Source organism: Pseudopodoces humilis, chromosome 26 (genome assembly GCF_049639895.1).
Source record: "Pseudopodoces humilis isolate 2021_Gansu_Grassland_sample_001 chromosome 26, ASM4963989v1, whole genome shotgun sequence".
Classification (NCBI taxonomy): domain Eukaryota; kingdom Metazoa; phylum Chordata; class Aves; order Passeriformes; family Paridae; genus Pseudopodoces; species Pseudopodoces humilis.
Window position 1 is genome coordinate 5,648,600 of NC_142225.1, and position 19,239 is coordinate 5,667,838.

The 19,239-nt window shown below is 57.7% G+C and overlaps 1 protein-coding gene across 3 annotated transcripts in view; it reads right to left on the minus strand.

The window, feature by feature from the left end:
• PLXNA2 (plexin A2) overlaps positions 1–15,328 on the minus strand; it is a 153,047-nt gene extending 137,719 nt beyond the window's left edge. For 2 of the 3 annotated variants that reach the window (XR_015774563.1, XM_005529292.3), the window contains exon 1: positions 7,245–7,430. The gene's annotated coding sequence lies outside the window, so the exon portion shown is untranslated. Of the gene's footprint in view, positions 1–7,244; positions 7,431–15,245 lie in introns of those variants that run through there. The other variant, XM_088067281.1, reaches the window with a different exon arrangement.
• Positions 15,329–19,239: the final 3,911 nt, after the last annotated feature.

A 19,239-nucleotide genomic window follows, 5' to 3' on the forward strand; every position in this document is an offset into this window, starting at 1 on the left:
CAGGCTGGCACACACCCCTGTCCTGCCCAAAGGGTCCCCAGGCTGTCACACACCCCTGTCCTGCCCAAAGGGTCCCCAGGCTGTCACACACCCCTGTCCTGCCCAAAGGGTCCCCAGGAGGACACACACCCCTGCCCAAAGGGTCCCCAGGAGGACAGGCTGCACGGGATAACCCAGAGACAGAACAAACCCCCTGGAGCCGGGAATTTTCCTGTGAAACCTTTCCGAGCACTGAAGCTGCTGCAGTGATTGATCCCCTCGAAGGAGGGACATTCAGGACACGTTTGTCAGCTGTGGAGGAGACCTTACAATAATTAATTGGGTTTGCGTTTAATTAGACAGAAAGTCTGAGCCAAACTGATGGAGGCTTCTCCAAGGCCTGGGATGTTTCCAGCATGGATCAGAGGTCTGGGTGCTCAGTGCTGGCCAGGCCAGAGGAGCCCCACTCCAGCAGATCCCCCTTGGGCAGCAGAAAGCTCCCTGCCCACTCACACAGCCCTTCCTTGCCCTCGGTGTAGAGCAGCCTTGGTGCATCCATGGCCAAGCAGAGGATTTCCTGGCTGTCCTGGAGCTGGGAGCTGTGGAGCTCCTCCCTCCAGACCAGTGCCCACCGGCCAGACACCGAGAGCCTGACCCCCAGGGAAGTTCCTGCCAGCTTGCTGTGCATAACTGGAATTCTGCAACATGAGGACGGCTCCTATCCCCTCTTCTTGGCCTTTTCTAGCTCATATTTTGACTCCAACAACAGAAGAACAAGTTGTAAATCACCAGTGAAGGGCCTGGAGTCGGCTCTGAGGTTTCTCCACAGGGATGACAAATAACAACCTTTTCCTAAAACACAACCTGAACCCTTTGGACCAAAATGCACCTTCCTGGCTCTCCCTGTCCCTGCTCTGTGCTGGCAGGCAGGAGCAGGACCTGTGCCAGGAGCTGCTCATTCCCAGGGATGCCATTCCACAGGCCCAGCAGCGTTCTGAGAAAGAGTTAAGAGGGCAAAACACAGCATTGTGATTATTGCTTCCTCCAGGCCTGGGACAAGGAAGAGGAGGGGAAGAACAGAGCCCAGCCATGAAAAGGCATTTCCCTGATAACAAACACCATCACAGGAATTATGCACAAAATGTGTCCCGAGCCCAGATATTTGTTTGTACAACACACCCCGTGCAAAGCTCTCCCCTCCACCTCCCTCCTGTGCACACACAGGTCCAGGGAAACAGAAAATGCAGGGAGGGCCCTGCAGCTGCAGTCTGGAGGGACACAGCACATCTGAGGCCACCCCTGCCTGTCCCAGATCTGCTGGACACGTTGTGCTCCTCAGTTCCCATCCCCAGGGAGACCCAGAGCGGGAGCACAGCTGTGGCTGTCACCCAGCTGTGCCTCACAGCTGGAGTGGTTTAACCCAGCAGCCCCACAGGGCTTCCAGGGAATTCCATGTCCAAGCTGGGACACCTCGGTGGCAGAAATTAGAAACCTTCTCTGACACTTGACACCTGCTCTCTGAGAAACCACAGCTGGCAGCGACTGAGTGCACTGCTGTGAGATAGCTCCTAAATGACCTTGCTTGGAGAGGGGAGCAGGGCAAGGAGGATTTCATTCCCCAGGCAGTCCCCGAGGACAGGTCTGATGCTGGTGACAACCTGACGTGCTGGGGCACGGAGCAGAGCGGACCCTGATTTTCCTGGCTGCCTTGAAGTCTGACACCGAGGGGAAATTTAACACTTGTGAAGTTTCACAGCTGCTTTAGTCAAGTTTGGGGGAGGCTCGGGTTCAGCCCAAGCTGTGTAAACAGGTCACTGGCTTTGGATAATATTGGAAGGGTAAGAGCTGGACAGAGAGTTGTGTCTAACGCAGCCTCCTGCTGTTACAGCCATCATCCAGTGGTGCTTCTCCAAAGAGTCCTCAAGGACCCCCAGAAACAGAATCCACAACCCCTGCAGGCAATCTAGGTCAGTTTTGTGTGCCTCAGAAAGTGCTTTTCCTGGTTTCCTACCTGAGTCCTGATGGACTGAGCTTTATCCACCTCTCCACCGGTGCACCTGAGCATCGCTTGATTATTCATGGCCTTTATTCCCAACTAAATGGAATTTAACGGCTGCTGACCTTAGGTGCAAGCAGATTAAACGATGAAATGATTTGCCCAAGGCTAAGCAAAAGGTCCCAGTGGCAAGGCAGGGAGTTTTATCTCCCGAGCCTGAGCCCAGCACTGTGTCCCCAGGTGACATCCAGCTGCAGTTTATTACAAGAGAATATTACAGAGCAGCACGAGGGAGGATCACGGAGCGGCCACCGAACTGCGGGAGAAAAATAAGCAGCAGCTTCTCCTGGCCTCACTCCAAGCACACCACAGGCAAGTGAAGAACCCCAGCTTCAAATTAAATGGGTCCCCAGCCACTCCATTAAACAGAAATCCTGCAACAGAAGTCCTTTGGCTGTGCCAGCCCCTTGCAGCGAGCCGTGTTCGCTATCCCCCGCTCCCTCCGGCACCAGATGTATTTACACAGTGGCCACAGCGCTGTTACCTAAGTAAACCAGGAAATGGTACATTTGTTAAAATCAGGTTCTGAGCTGCTGAGTCCCCAGCTGTGCAGCGCTGGATCTGTCTCAGCCAGCGGTGCTGGAGTTGTGGGGAGCTCGGCGCTGTCTGGGAGCACCCCCAGACACGTTTGGGGCTCTCTGCGGCTCCAGAGCGGGGCTGTGTGCTGGGGTTAGCACCGAGCTGAGCCTGCTCACACCCACACCTCGGGAGGGCAGAGGTGCCACAGCCCCGGGCAGGGAGAGGTTCACTCTTCTGCTCCCCTCCACCTGCCAGCGCCAGTCACAGCGCCAGCATCCCGCCACAAACACGGGAGGAATTGTCACCAGGTGCCACCGCGGGATCACGAGGATTTGGGGAGGCAGAGCACAGCAAAAACCCTTAAATTAACAGGAAAAGTGAAGCAGACACACGAGGCACTGAAGAACCCTTCAGGGCCCATTGGTCAGCCCCTGTCCTGCTGGACGGGTGGGCTGGGAGCTGCAACCACCTCCAGCTTCAGCAGCCACACCAAGAAAATGCCCCAAAGCCTCTTTGCCAGGGCTGGCCGCCCTTCCAAGAGCATCCCTCAGGCTGGGGATGTTTCTGACAGAGTTTCCAGGTGCTTGAGCCCTGGGAAGGGTAAAACAGCTCCATCCCTGCCCAGTCTGCTCCACCCAGCACGAGAAGGAACAGCCACAGAGCTCAGAGCTGCAGGGATGGTGCCTGGCCATGGTCAGGCTCCCAGCAGGCCTGCCAGGCTCTGCCCGTGGGCTCCCAGGGCTGGCAGGTGCCCCCAGCCTCATCTGCTGGGGTCCAGACCCCGAGGCCTGGAGCCATCTCCCCTCGGTGCCAGCAGCACTGTCCTCTCCTCTCCCCGAGTGTCGGAACATCAATGTCTGCTTGAGAGAGTGGCTCCTTCACACTCGTGTGCTCCCTGCTCCTCTGCCCTGCTTTTCAATTTCAGAGCTCTGGCAGATCTCTGATTAATTCAAGCCTGTTTAATAACCCTTCTGTTTAGATGAAACGAGCTGTCTTGTTTTCTTTATTTTTAACACTAACTCTCGTTTCTTTGCTAAGGATCTCTGTCATTTGAAAACTTCTCTCTCTCCAACCAAGCTGATAATAAGATGGAGAAAGCAGCTGCTGACGTCCACATCTGACATCAGCCAGAAGGTCTGAGCCTAAAGAGGGGCTGGACACTTTGATGGATGAGATATCCCAAAAGCCTCAGGAAAATCAGCAGCTCTACAAATCCCTGTGTAGCTCAGAGCAGGGCACAGACTCCAGCACTGTGGGGACAACGTGGGTGACAGGAGAGGAGCTGCAGCACCCACACTCCTCACCCAGGAAAGGTCACAGTGCTTGTGGGGGTGGAAAATATTCCATAAAACCCCCTGGAAGCTGCTGCTGCTCGGGCTGTGTCCCACACTGTGCCCCTGGCGTGGCAATCGATTGGCCATGGGCTGCTCCAGCTGCTCCCAGCCTCGGCACGGCCTCTCCTGTGGGTCCCACCTCCCCTTGTCACCTGCTCTGCTGTGACACCCTCACCCCACAGGCTCCCGTGGCCACTGCCCAGCCCGGCCTTTTCCCTGCCAGGACCCAGCAGGAGCGACGGCCACACCGGGAATTCCAACGGGAGCGAGCCGGAGCGGCTCAGCTGCCTCCTGCCTCCCTGGATTTCAAAGCTGCACTTGTCTGGAGAGCAACTGAGTCACTTCCTTCCCACATCCAGCCTGTCAGTGCCCGGAAAACAATAAATCCTTCAAGGACGTGTGAGGCCATATTTCACAGGGATGCAGCGAGCCTGCCTGCCCCGGGAGCCCCTCGGCACCCTTGGATTCAGCTCTGCTCCAGGGACATGTCCCACCCCAGCCCCGTCCCAGCTGTCCCCAGACCCCCAGGGCACGGCTTGGGATGGAGCAGCACGGGGATCAAAGCCACCCTGTCGCCCCTGAGTGGACACATCACCAAGACGGGCTAAGAACTGACCATGAAAATTCCATAAAACACGCGGAGGATCCCACAGGGAGAGAAGCTAGGGCTGAACTCATGGCAGGGCTCCTTTGGCGAACCCAGGGACACATCACAAAAGGAGTTTCCTCCCAAAGCACAACAGAACAACTTGTGAGAGCCAGTGCACCGCTCTCAGCTGGTTCAGTTTTACAAATCCTCCCCTTACAACCACAAACTTCTCCTCCAGATCCCCAAAATGTTCCTACAAAGCTCAAGTATTGGGGGGACAAAGCCAAAACTCAACAATTGGTGCTGTCTCTGGCCCAAAAACCTGCAGAACTTTCACCAAAACAACCCAGCCCAGATGCTTGGCCAAAAAAACCTCCCAGACCTGAGGAAAAGAGGTGATTTTGGAAAATCCAGGAGCACTTCAGTGCTGCTCCCTTTGAATTTCTTGAAGCCAGAAGCAAAGACCAGCTGAGTTACATTAAGGATCACAAGACTTTTCACCAAATGATCCCACAGAGATGAGAACAAATGCAATGACAAGGAAATGAATATGATATCCCCTTCAGTAACACGATGGCTAAAGCAGATAATCTGCCCAAGTGTCATGTTTATAATGGGAATTTGCAGAGAGTGAAGCAGGAATTCGCAGGGATGAACAAATGAGCCAATATTCTGCTTCTTCTCATGCTAAAATTTGCAGTTTGGGATAAAAATAATGGGTTTTTTTTAAAATCTTGGGAGGAGAAGGAAATGAGACCAAAATTGTTTGGTTTCCAGTAGATCTTTGCAGCTCAGAGGGTGTGAGAGCAGGTTCTGCTGGGGCAGGTGAGCTGCCCAAAGCCCTGTGCCAGCAGGACCCACCCCCAGGGAGACCATTCCTTTCTTAAAAGTCAATTAAATCTCATTTCAGCGACAGGATTAACACACAGCTCATTGGCACAATGAGGCAGTGGATGGTTAAAATGCAACACATTCAGAATTCACACTCAGCAGTGAAAAAATTCACTGCAAACCCCACCCAACCTGTCCCTGCTGAGGTCAAACCTCCCAGAGACCCAGCACCCCAGGCTGGGTTAACTTTTATCTTTATTTATTTTTTACCACGTTATCCAACACCCTTGGAAGTTCTGGCCAGAGCCTCTGCTTTTGTTTGTCGCCAGGAGTTTGTTCTGGCGCTGCTGAGCCGAGCCCAGCGCAAGCCGTGGCCACCTCGTCTGGCGGAACCGATGGCAGCGCCTTGTCCCTGTCACACAGAACTTGTCGCTGTCACACAACTGCTGCCCTGAAAAGCAGAGTTCCACAAGCTCTTGTAGCAGCACCTCATTATGGCCCAGGGACAAGCAAGGGGCTGCTGCCTCTCTCTCCCCGTGAACTCGGCGAGTTTGGCCCGAGCTCCTTGGTTGCTACGAGATTTTTAAAGACAGTCTGGACCTGTCACCGCTGAGCAGGATTTGAACACAATTCCTGCTCCAGGAGGCTCCTCAGCTGCCAGGGGAGCCAAACGCTCCAGGAGAGGGCTCGTCCTCACTGCTGCTGGGATTAACTCCTTGAGAACCGCAAATCACAACGGGACAGAAAGAACCCGCAGTGCCCTTCCTCCTTCCACAGCTCTCCCAGCCGAGCAAATTGCTGGGGATGTTTTTCCACCTGGCCCTCCCAGCTCCAGGCTCACAAGGGATGATGCCTCTGGTGCTAAATTCATTTGGGAACCCACGGGGCAGACAGCTAAAGTCAGGAGTTTTGGAAGGTTTAAGCAAACACAAAAGCGTTTCTCTTTCCAAGGTGGACTTTGAAAAACTGTTCCTGTCTGTTTACTCTGGGTTTATCATGGAATCACACAACGGTTTGGGGTGGAAGGGACCTTAAACCTCATCCAGTTCCAAACCCTGCCATGGACAGGACTCCTTCCACTGCCCCAGGTTACTCCAAGCCCCGTCCAACCTGGCCTTGGACACCTCCAGGGAAGGGACATTTAAGGTCCTTTCCAACCCAAACCATTCCCCAGTTCTATGTTTTAACTTCAGCGCAGATTTCAAACCTGTGAAATGGCATATTTTAAGCATGAGAATAATGGAGGCAGTTAGGAAACCTCCAGGCACGCTCCCTTTTCCTCCCCACCTCTTCACAGTTCCATTAAAAATCAAAAGGAAATTCGCAGGCTTTATTTTTTCTTCCTTTTTTTTTGGTTCAAATAACATTCCAGGCTGTGACATAAGCCACCAAAGACAGGAAATACGATCATGAGGGCAGAGCTCCATCCTCTGCTCCTGTCACTGCGACTTTTTGGGGACTTGGCAAATGACTGAGCAGAGGAGACAGCCGGCGTGTTTTATGAACTGTAACATCCCTGTTCCGCAGCCAGCTCCCCGTTCCTCTGCTCTGACACCAATAAATCTGCCCAGCCACGGCCAACAAAGCTCTTCACACCAGCTGCCCACACACGAGCCCCTCAGATTTGGCTACCTGGGCAGGCACCCAGCCCCTGGGCTCTGCCCTGTGTAAATGTTCCCCAAAAAGTGGGAAAATCCTGATTTCAGTTCCATCAGCCGGGGGTTTAACTCACATTGACCACGGCTTTCCCAGCTGCCCATTCCCAGAATCTCAGCCTCCCATTCTGAGGGGGAAATGGTCACTTTGGGCTGGAAGGAAAACCCTGCCAAGGCAAACCCCGAGAGCCCAGAAATCACCACGCAAATCCAAACAACTCCAAGCCTCCTTTCAAGCGCTGCCCAAGTATTAACCTCAAAAGCTCGGAGCACAAACTCACTTTTCGGAAGCTCATTCCCAGGCGAGCAAACCAAAGCAGGGAGATTCAGGAACACCTGGAAAACACCTCCAGATTTCTGCCCTTCTCTTGCTGGATGCCCAGTGCCCCCCAGCAGGACCGGGGCGGATCACCGTGGGCTCCGATGGCAGGGAGAGCTGCACATCAATTTCCCTGGCAGGAATGTGTTCCCAGGCTGGCCGAGCCTGGAAGTGACAGGAGGAACTTCTTGCAGGCTGAGTCAGGGAGTGACGGTGGCTGTGGGGCCGCGGTGGCCGCGCTTCCTCCCCGGCGCGCGCCAGGAGCCAGAGCCAGCTCTGCCCCGCAGCTTTCCTGTTTTCCTGCCCCTTCCCGAGACAGGGAAATGAGGCTCCAGAGCCTGACAGCGCAGGGGTTAAACTGCTGCTGTGGAAATGCTGTCAGAGCCACGCAGGAGCTGCAAGGAAAGCGAGCTGTTTGCTTCAGCCTGTGCTGGTACGCACCGGGAGCGGCCTCTCCAAGGAGCGCCGCTCTCCCATCCACCGCCCCCTCAGTGGGAAAACGGGATTAGATTTACCCTGTGCATCCCAAGGGCTTCCCCACACACACCCCAGCATTGCCACTGCTGATCCCCATCCCCAGTGGAGCCCAGGCAAGGTGGGATCGGCTGGTCCAGCCCTGGGAGAGCCCTGGCAGCCCCTCCGGGCCACACCGAGGGGCAGAGGCTGGAGCCACACGCAGCTCTCCCTACCTGTGCCCCTTCCCCAAACGCTCTCCTGCTCACAGGGATTATTCCTGCTGTGGGTTCCCGCAGAGATCAGCCAGAGCAGTTTCCCGCAGGGCCTGGCTGGGCTGTGACACAGGGACGGTGTTGGTGGTGTCACACTCACAGCGACAGCTCAGGCTGCTCCCCACCTGGCCCAGCACCCACTGACTGCGCTCGGGGCAGCCAGGCCGGACCCTGCCCTTCCCATCCAGCTCCAGCCTGAGACAGCTGGCTTGTGTTCCAGCCCCGAGCCCCACAGAGCCCCACAGAGCCCCACAGAGCCCCACAGAGCCCCACAGATACTCACAGAGCCCCACAGAGCTCCACAGAGCCCCACAGAGCTCCACAGATCCCCACAGAGCCCCACAGAGCCCCACAGATACTCACAGAGCCCCACAGAGCTCCACAGAGCCCCACAGAGCCCCACAGAGCTCCACAGAGCCCCACAGATACTCACAGATCCCCACAGAGTTCCACAGAGCCCCACAGATCCCCACAGATCCCCACAGAGCCCCACAGATACTCACAGAGCCCCACAGAGCCCCACAGAGCCCCACAGATACTCACAGAGCCCCACAGAGCCCCACAGAGCCTCACAGAGCCCCACAGAGCCCCACAGATACTCACAGAGCTCCACAGAGCCCCACAGATACTCACAGAGCCCCACAGAGCCCCACAGAGCCCCACAGATACTCACAGAGCCCCACAGAGCTCCACAGAGCCCCACAGAGCCTCACAGAGCCCCACAGAGCTCCACAGAGCCCCACAGATACTCACCGAGCCCCACGGAGCCCCACAGATACTCACAGAGCCCCACAGATACTCACAGAGCCCCACAGAGCCCCACAGATACTCACAGAGCCCCACAGAGCCCCACAGATACTCACCGAGCCCTGGGGAGGCGGCAGCGGCAGCGGGAGGAGGTGAGAGGTCAGGGCAATATTTACTCAGACATCACCTTTCACTTTTGTGAAGTGGGGAAACGGTGCTGGGGCAGGAAAAGGGCTGCGAGGGACGTTCCCTGCCGGGAAGGGAAGCTGCTGCCACGGTGAGCACAGCACGGAGCTGGGACAGGACCCTCCAAACCCACACGGCTCCATCCAGGAATGGCTGGGCCGGCTCTGCAGAGCCTCTCCTGGGCTTCAGGAGGTGGCCAGGCACTCAGGAGCCCGTGGCACGGCGGGGTCACCCCTGCTCACGGAGATTTTTTGGAGCTCGCAGGTGACACGGGGCGCGGTGCAGCGGGCAGGGGGCCAGCTGGGTGACAGGACTGCCACAGCTCGGGGAAGCTCTGGGAAGCTCTGGGAAGCTCCGGGAAGCTCCGGGAAGCTCTGGGAAGCTCCGGGAAGCTCCGGGAAGCTCTGGGAAGCTCCGGGAAGCTCCGGGAAGCTCTGGGAAGAACCTTCTCCTTCAGCAAGGGGGGAGACGGAGCTGAGTGTGCCCCTGGCACGGAGCTGGATCGGGGGCTCGGCAGTGCCAGGCGAGGAGGGGCAGCGCTGGCACAGCACAGCCCCGGCAGGGCTCTCCCGTCTCACTCTCCCCGTGCCTTCGGAGATCATCTGGACTTCTTTAAAACGTGACTCTGATGCCTTTTATCTCCGGCTCTGAATGCGATTTTAGCCCAGGCAAAGCAGGGCTTAAATTTTCATAGTAGGATACATTTATCTCGCTTTTCACTCCCCCCATTTCCCCCTCCCAGGTCGATTTCAGCCAAACAGAAGCTGCGATTACAGGGAGAAACATGAGATGGGCTCTGGTGAGGAGGGGAGAGCTCCTCTTTCCCAGCACCCCATCCCTGGCAGCATCCCGGTGCCCGGATCAGAATTCCCAGTGGATTCCAGCCGGGAGCACACAGCGCACATCACTCACACGTGTTGCACTCGTGTCCTTGGCAAAGTTGCGCTTCCCTGGAAAAGCCTCGCCCCAGCCCAGCAGCTCGGCTCGGACACGGCGGGCAGAGGCACGGACACGGACACACGGACACACGGACAGCCTGCATCACCCGGGGATGCCTGGAAAGCACCGAAATCCCCCCGTGCCCCCTCCAGGGCTGCGTCCAGCCCAGATTTCCAGATTTCCAGCCCATCGCCAGCAGGCAGAGGCTGCAGCCCAGCGCCGCTTTGCTCCTGTTGGGTTTGTGCTCGCTTTTCAGTCGGGTCCAGAGGATCCCCTCTAGTGGGATGAGGAGGAATTTCAAGCCCACATCCCACCCCCAATTTCCACCCCCGTGGGGCCGTGGGGCGCAGGGTGGGTGCGGGACTGCCCCAGAGAGGAGGCTCAGCAGTTCCTCAGCCCATTTTGCCATTTTTCCCATCGGAGGCGAAGCCAGAACCAGGCTGAAGTGCGGATGCCGGGGAGAACGGGAGAAAGGAGAAACGCTACGCAGACATGAGGATAAATCCCTTCGCAGCCGCAAAAGGAGATGATTTCCATCAGCACAACACCTTCGGCAATAAAGGACACCCCGGGCTGCGAGTGTCACCGGGTTCTCAGTGCCGCAGGAGGTGGCAGGGCCACCCTGTGCCACAGCGGCCCGAGGCTCCCGCAGCCCGGTAAATACATTTATTTCCCCCGCAGGCAGCGGCTCTGAGCGCTGCCGACCAAGGACAGCATGCTGCCCTCAGTTCTACTTCTGTTCCCTTTCCGTGCTCGCACAAAGAGCCCCGGGCTCCTGCAGCGAGCCCGCGGTGCCCGGGGACACCCAGCGAGCGCAGCTGTCCCCAGGGCTGCTCGGGTGGCACCGGTGACACCTCGGTGTCGCCTCGGTGCTCCTGCCCATGCAGCCCCGGAGGAGTCGGGAGCACCTTTCCTCCCACCCCCTGCGCTGTTGTTGGCCTCCCAGCCAAGCTGGTTAAGAGATTAACACTCTAAAAACCACATTTACTCTAATTAGCCATGAAATCTTTGTAACTAAGTGAAAAAATGTTTCCCTTGAGGGATTTTTGTCCATTCATCACTGTTTGAATTGCCAGGGAGGGAGGTGGGGAAGAGAAAAGAAGGGGGGACGAGAGAAAAAAACCCCTCAGATCTAATGAATTAATAGCAGAATGCCCCGGGGGAGCGGCGGCTCCTCCACAACACGGGCACCTCAAAGGGGCCTTTTCACAGCTCGCCGAAGGGACGCCGCTGAATTATTTCGAGTTAACAGAATGGAACAGCCCCGCTCCCGTTTGAGCCGGGCAGCTTGGCCGGCGCCCTGCCCTTCCCTTCCCTTCCCTTCCCTTCCCTTCCCTTCCCTTCCCTTCCCTTCCCTTCCCTTCCCTTCCCTTCCCTTCCCTTCCCTTCCCTTCCCTTCCCTTCCCTTCCCTTCCTTCCCTTCCCTTCCCTTCCCTTCCCTTCCCTTCCCTTCCCTTCCCTTCCCTTCCCTTCCCTTCCCTTCCCTTCCCTTCCCTTCCCTTCCCTTCCCTTCCCTTCCCCTTCCCTTCCCTTCCCTTCCCTTCCCTTCCCTTTCCCTTCCCTTCCCTTCCCTTCCCTTCCCTTCCCTTCCCTTCCCTTCCCTTCCCTTCCCTTCCCTTCCCTTCCCTTCCCTTCCCCTCCCTTCCCTTCCCCTCCCTTCCCTTCCTTCCCTTCCCTTCCCTTCCCTTCCCTTCCCTTCCCTTCCCTTCCCTTCCCTTCCCTTCCCTTCCCTTCCCTTCCCTTCCCTTCCCTTCCCTTCCCTTCCCTTCCCTTCCCTTCCCTTCCCTTCCCTTCCCTTCCCTTCCCTTCCCTTCCCTTCCCTTCCCTTCCCTTCCCTTCCCTTCCCTTCCCTTCCCTCCCTTCACTTCCCTTCCCTTCCCTTCCCTTCCCTTCCCTTCCCTTCCCTTCCCTTCCCTTCCCTTCCCTTCCCTTCCCTTCCCTTCCCTTCCCTTCCCTTCCCCTCCCTTCTCTTTTTCCCTTCCCTTCCCTTCCCTTCCCTTCCCTTCCCTTCCCTTCCCTTCCCTTCCCTTCCCTTCCCTTCCCGACAGACGGACAGACAGAGGGACAGACAGAGGGACAGACGGACGCTGTGCCCGGCCAGCTGGCTGTCCCTGCCCTGCACACAGCCGGGAGGGGACAGGGCGCCGCTGGCAGCGCCACCAGTGCCCCCCAGTTCCTGTTGTACCGGGAAAAAACATCTCAGAGTTAGGTGGGAGGGGAGGCAGAGAATCTTGCCACAACTTAGGCCCATAAATATTTCATATCGCTGGAAGAAGAACGATTATATTCCTGCCAGCACTTTTCTTGTGTATTTTAAATGTGTCACCGCCTTCTACTTTCTCCCCCGTTTGTGTTTCTTGTAACAGGCCCATGAAATAAAGATTAGCTGAATAATCAGGAGTGTTTAGAAATGTGAAGGGGCCTGTCTCAGGAGCACTGCATGCTCAGGTTCATCTTTTTCCAGGTTTTTTCCCCCCGCCCCCCCCCGTCCTTTTAAGGATGCCAAAGGCAGGAGCGTGGTTTGCACGGGGTGGAAGCGAGCGGGAGCGCGGGGATGGGAGAGCGGTGAGCACGCAGTGCCCCGTCAGAAATGACAGCCTGAGAGCCGTGAGGAACAGGGGGGCACTCTCCCCCATTACATATTTATCGTTCAGGCTGCAGAGGGGCCAATTAAAACAGCTTGATCACCGCCGTGCTCGAGCAGCCGCGGATGTGCTGGGAGAGGCGGCATGAGCGGGGCAGGCGCGCACGTTCCTGCTGGGATGCGGTGCAGCCTCTTCTCCGAGAGCCACAAACCTTTGCTCCGTGAGCCAAGGTGTCTCCGCTCCTCCAGGATCATCCCTGGGTGAACAAAAGTGTTCCTGCTCCCCCAGGATCATAATTCAGTGAACAAAGGTGTCCCCACTCCCCCAGGATCATCCCTGGGTGGACAAAGGTGCCCCAGCTCCCCCAAGATCATCATTCAGTGAACAAAGGTGCCCCAGCTCCCCCAGGATCATCCCTGGGTGAACAAAGGTGTCCCCACTCCCCCAAGATCATCATTCAGTGAACAAAGGTGTCCCTGCACCCCCAGGATCATCCCTGGGTGAACAAAAGTGTTCCTGCTCCCCCAGGATCATCCCTGGGTGAACAAAGGTGTCCCCACTCCCCCAGCAGAGCGTCACGTTGGCACCCAAAGCCAGCCCAGCTTCCCACCTTCAGCTCCTTACCACTCACGCAATTTCTAAATATCGGCTTTGCTTTCTCTCCCGGTTCAGCTCCTCATCTCAGCTGCCCACGGCATGAGACAGTCTGCACCTACATCTGCCCTAGCTTTTGGGCAACCTTTCCCAGGCATGCTCGAGACTCCCACATTTAGCTGCAACAGGAGTTCCCAAAGTAAGTTCTGGAAAGCCTCGTGGCGATACCTAAATGGGAGATGCCGGGAAGAGGCTGCAAATCACACATCTCCCTGCGACTCCACAGGGTCTGCCCGGCAAACCGCTCCAAATGTCATCTCCATTTAACTGCCTCGCGAGCCAATTTGTCACATCCTAATGCAATTTGCTGAGGAGAGTTAAAGAGCACAGGGCAGGAGCAGTCACCCCTTCCTTCTGCGGGCTCCCGCAGCCAGCCTGCGTCTGCAGCTTCCCTCTCGCATCCAGCTGGAGTTCCCTTCTGCCGGGAAGCAGGGGAGGCTCGGGGTTAATGCAAAGAACAAGGCAGAGCACGGGGAGAGCTGCTCCCATCATGTTGGTGGGTTGTGTGCAGACCTTAGGCAGCGTCTGTTACCTGCCTCCACCGCAGCAACTTGTTCTGAGCCGGGGGGAAACTCCACGATTAATTACATCAAACAACACCATAAAGACAAAGAGGGGTAAATTGGGTTACTTCGTCTTCTTGCAGCGAGCGCTGGGGATGTGGTTGGGAGAGTTGGGAGGGAGGGTCTCGCCTGATGAGCCATCTCACAGCTCACACCGATGGGTCATCGAGCTTCTCGAATCAAAGCTGCTTTATCTGGTCCCCTGCACCACCCCAAATACCACTTCGAGCTTTGAGGGTGCCCAAAGTGACAACAAACGGCAAAAGGACAGCAATAAAGACCAAAAAAGCCCCACTGAGCGCTAACGGATCTAACACCTCTGTGTTAAAGGTAAAAAGCCAAACATCTGTTCCGAGGATGGCACAGATTCTTGCCAGGCATCTGTCCCTCAGCTCTAAGTAGGTCATCTCATTTCACTTTAGTCACCGTTATCAATGGAGCCATCCAGAGCAGGAGGGACAGGACCACGTCCCCAACTCAGCCGAGCTCTACCAAGCACACTGAAGCCACCTCTGAAGCATCAAGTGCCCAGCACAGAGCAGGAGCAGCCTCTGAGCAGAGGTTTCGCATCATGGCACTCCGAGAACTTCACGTTCCCTCACCTCCCAGCCTCAGCTGCTGCTCACAGACGCACAGGGGATTTTTTTTTTTTTTTTCCCCTCTGCCACTTACTATTCACCTCGCTTAAAATTAACCTATTGACTTTCTGATACCCCTTAGAACACAGATTAATTGAACATCACTCGCTTCACCTCCAGGAACGTGCGAGTATTGGCCGTAGCGTGAGCGGAGACAAAGCCGGGGATGCCTGACCGTGCCGGGTTAAACGGAGGTCACGGGCGGCGAGGAAAGCTCACACAGAGCAGCCTCGGCTGTCACCGACACCCACCCGACAGCTCCGGGGCTGCGGAAAGCGGGACCAGCACCCGCGAGTTGGGATTTCCCTCAGGGGAGCACAAGTGCATTCGGCATCTCTGCCCTCGTCACCCTCCAAAAAGGGTCTCGCGGGGATTTAGGAAAGTTTTAGTGGGGATTTTATGTCTTTTCCCCTAAGATTCAGGGGTGTTTTCCAAAAAGCGCCTCCTTGCTAACAGGAACTTTTTATGGAGATGAGTTTATCCCGCTGCGTCGGCTCCAGACCGTGACTGAGCGGTACCGAGCGGCCGCAGAATTAACGAGGAAGCAGCGATGTCTAACGGGAACGCGGAGCAGCCCGGGGAGGGAGCGGGAGCTGGATTCCCTGGAACCGGGCAACCGGAGCAGCTCCTCCATCCCTTCCCCAGGCACCGCCGGCATCTCCGTGCAGCTCCGCGGGCACGGCCGGCACCGACGGGGCCGGAGCCGCCGGGCACCACCCCGCGCTCCGCAGCCCCCGGTGCCACCCGCAGCCCCCGGTGCCACCCGCAGCCCCCGGTGCCACCCGGCTCGGGCAGCTGCGGGCGACATCGATCCCGAGCCTCCTCCCCGCATCCTCCGGCGGGAGATGCCCAGCGGAGCCCCCACCCCGGGGACCCCCCGCACCCCGGCGGGCAGCAGCCCCTCGCCATCCGCCTCCACTCACCAGCTCTCGCCGCTCCGGTGCCGCCCGCCTCCCGGCTCAGGGCGGGGGGATGCAGGCGGCCCCCGGCACCATGGAAATCGGGGCCGGGCCGCCCCCCGCTGCCCGCAGCCCCCTCCGCCTCCCCCGGCGCGGCGCGGCTCGGCTCGGCTCAGCCCCGCCGGCCTCTCATCGCCTCCGCAGGCGCTGCCCGAGTGCGGCGAGCGCGGCTCGGCTGCGCTGCGCCCTCCCCGGCATCCGCCCGCCGCCAGCCCGGGCGCGCTCCCCGCTCCGCGCCAGCCCCGAGCCCGGGCGCGCTCCCCGCGCCGCCCCCGCGCCGCCCCCGCTCCCTCCTTAACCCTACCGCGGCCTCGGCGCCGCCGGCGGAGCTCGGCACCCCGTCCCCACCTCACCTGCGCCCCCCTGTCCCCGCAGAGCGGCGCCCCCCGAGAGGCTCCGCGCTGGAACAAAGCCCCGCAGCGCCCGGGCAGCCTCGCCCCGAGCTGCGCGCCCCGGCCCCGGCACAGCTGTCCCCGACAGAGCCCCGCAGCTGCCCCCGCAGCTGTCCCGCCTTGGGGGGGGCTGCGGGGAGCGGAACGGGGGTGTCGGGTCCTGTCCCCAGCTCTGACCCCCTGCGCACCCCTTGGCTTCGGTTCTGGTGGCAAGAACAGCGCCTGAGCTCTCCGTTCCTCAGTTTCCCCATCTCTGCAAGGGGCTGGTGGCCTGGTTTCCTGCCAAGGCCGGGTGACCTCCAGCAGAGCTAGAGCTGGGGGTGGGCTCAATGCCCCTGAAGCCACTGACCCCCACAGCTCCTGCCAAAAGCTGCCAGAAGCCAACCACGGTGGCCATGGCCAGCTGGGACAGGGTGCCCTGTGGCCACCCATGGCCGGGAACCAGGGCACCCCTCCTTGGGGTTGGGTGGTCCAACCACAGAGCCACGGCCTGGCCTCTCCTGCTGCCTCAGCACAGGGAGAAGCGCCTGGAAGCTGCAGGGTACCCCAGTGAGGAGCATTTCCCAACACCCCACGTCACATCGTCACCTGCAGCAGCCCACAAGGGTTTGGGAACACCTGGAGCCAGGGAGGAAAAGCCAGTCCCAGTGCCACAGCAGGACATTCTGCTCCTGAAAGGCAGGAGCTGACCCTGACCCAGCCAGGGGCATGGGAATCATTCCGAGGAGTGCAACTGGTGGAGGGATCAATAATGTGATGGATTGCTGTTTGCCAGATCTTGTCATCGGGAATTTTTGAGCCATTTTTCTATTACACATTGGAACAGTCGTGAGAGAAAATCAGAACCATCATCCTGGGCCTCCTCCACGACAAACCTAAGTGAGAAAACCAACCCAGTCTCCTCTTACAGTTCCCCTCCAGCCCAGCCTGTGTCACCCTCGCTGCTGTCACCATGGCCACAGGAGCGGCCTCGCTGCATCTCCCCTGCCTGGTGCACGTTAGCAGGACCCTGCAGGAGCAGTTTTGGGTGGGAAAAGGCACCATTGCTGTTATTTTGCTGTTTTCCCGCTGTGGAGGATTCAGGAACCCCGAATTCCATCAGGGAATGCCTTTGCATCCCCCTGTGCACATCCAGGTGCCTCTCTTCCCCCTGGGGTTATAAGCACTGTCCCTCCCCAGGACAAAGGCACAGGCTGGGTTGTTGGTGTTCTCCCCCATGCCAGCAGCAGCCCCCGTGGAGCCCTCAGGGGGTGTCAGTGGTGCCCAGGCACCCTGCACAGCACAGCCAAGCCCCCACTCCCACCCAAAGGGTCCCCTCAACCTCCTCCAGCTCCAGAGCTGAGGACTTGGACAGCCTGGAGAGATCCCCAGGCTGCAGCTGCTGAGCTCAGGAGAGGCAGCAGAAGGCACTCAGTGGATGGCAGCACTGGTTCCTGAGCAAGCTTTCCTCTGTCCCATTCTGTTTCCAGTTCAGCTCCTGTGCTGCACCTTCCCACAAACAGACCCAAATCCCATTGCAAAACCCATCTTTGGACAAATGCACATCCCACTAATTCAGCTCCTCCCGTGCAGAACCTCCCAGGGCAGGGCAGAGCGGCTCAAGAAGCTTCCTCTCCTCTCTGCAGGCCTGTGTCTGCATCCTGCCTCCTGTTTATTATTTATTGATGGTCAGTTGTGCTCCTGGACACAGAGGCTGTTTCCAGATAATTATTGCAGCACTGCTGGGCTGGGGAGCAGCCCCGGAGCTGCAGCACAGCTCCTGCCGGGGCACCTGAGCCTCGGGCTGTGCCGGATTCAGGGGGTGCTCGCGTGGGGAGGTGCTGCCAGGCTGAGTTCTTCCTGCGGTAAATATGAGTGAGATCTGTGCTGAGCCGACTGCTGGGGCACTCAGGGTGTCCTGAGCTGGGAGGGAGCCACCACAAACAGCCAGATCCAACTCCTGGCCCTGCACAAGGCCACCCTAAGAAGCACTGGCAGTATCCAGGTGTTCTTCTCCTGGACAGGTGACAGGGATCGAGGTGTGGAGCTGTGGCAGAAGGAAGCACATCCCCTGGTTCAGCCAGGTGATGGTGACAGATGTACAGGGAGGGACACACAGGTCCAGTCCTGTGCTCCACACCACCTCTGCACGTGAGTATTTACACACCCCCAAGGTACCAACGTGCAGAGCCAGAATTTACCAGCCAGGAGAGCGGTCTGGATGTGACATCCCCTGCTCCTGTTCCCAAATCTGGGACAGCCCAGGCCCTTGGCCCTGCCTGTGGTGACACCTGGGCACCAGTGGCCACTTCCTTGGCAGCAGGGGCACCAACACAGGCACACAGAGCTTTGGAGAAGGAGCTGGGAGCTGGACAGCTGCTGGCCGAGCAGGGGAGATGGGCTATAAAACCATCTCTGAACCCTTGGCTTGCAGTTCTCCCTGTTCTCTAGCAGGGATTGCCCCAGCACCCTTTTCTGAGGTGACAGAGCAGCGTTGAAGGAGCTGGGGAAGCAAAGCAGCAGGGAAATTCCAGGCTGTGTTTGCAGCCCATGAATCAGTTTTTCTTTGTCTGTACATTTGATAACCTCCAGTTCTGAGCATGGGGGCCACAAATCTGACCCAGGGGCCTTCCAAGCCTCCCAGCACCCCCATTCCCTGCAGGGGCTGGAGGAGGGAGAAGGGAGAAGGGAGAAGGGAGAAGGGAGAAAGGAGAAAGGAGAAAGGAGAAGGGAGAAGGGAGAAGGGAGAAAGGAGAAAGGAGAAAGGAGAAAGGAGAAAGGAGAAAGGAGAAAGGAGAAAGGAGAAAGGAGAAAGGAGAAGGGAGAAAGGAGAAAGGAGAAAGGAGAAAGGAGAAGGGAGAAGGGAGAAAGGAGAAGGGAGAAAGGAGAAAGGAGAAAGGAGAAGGGAGAAAGGAGAAAGGAGAAGGGAGAAAGGAGAAGGGAGAAGGGAGAAAGGAGAAGGGAGAAGGGAGAAGGGAGAAAGGAGAAGGGAGAAAGGAGAAAGGAGAAGGGAGAAAGGAGAAGGGAGAAGGGAGAAAGGAGAAGGGAGAAGGGAGAAGGGAGAAAGGAGAAGGGAGAAAGGAGAAGGGAGAAAGGAGAAGGGAGAAAGGAGAAGGGAGAAAGGAGAAGGGAGAAAGGGGAAGGGAGAAAGGAGAAGGGAGAAAGGAGAAGGGAGAAAGGAGAAGGGAGAAAGGAGAAGGGAGAAAGGAGAAGGGAGAAAGGAGAAGGGAGAAGGGAGAAGGGAGAAAGGAGAAAGGAGAAAGGAGAAGGGAGAAGGGAGAAGGGAGAAAGGAGAAAGGAGAAAGGAGAAAGGAGAAAGGAGAAAGGAGAAAGGAGAAAGGAGAAAGGAGAAGGGAGAAAGGAGAAGGGAGAAAGGAGAAAGGAGAAAGGAGAAAGGAGAAAGGAGAAAGGAGAAAGGAGAAAGGAGAAAGGAGAAAGGAGAAAGGGAGAAGGGAGAAGGGAGAAGGGAGAAGGGAGAAGGGAGAAGGGAGAAGGGAGAAGGGAGAAAGGAGAAGGGAGAAGGAGAAGGGAGAAGGGAGAAGGGAGAAGGCAGAAGGCAGAAGGGAGAAGGGAGAAGGGAGAAGGGA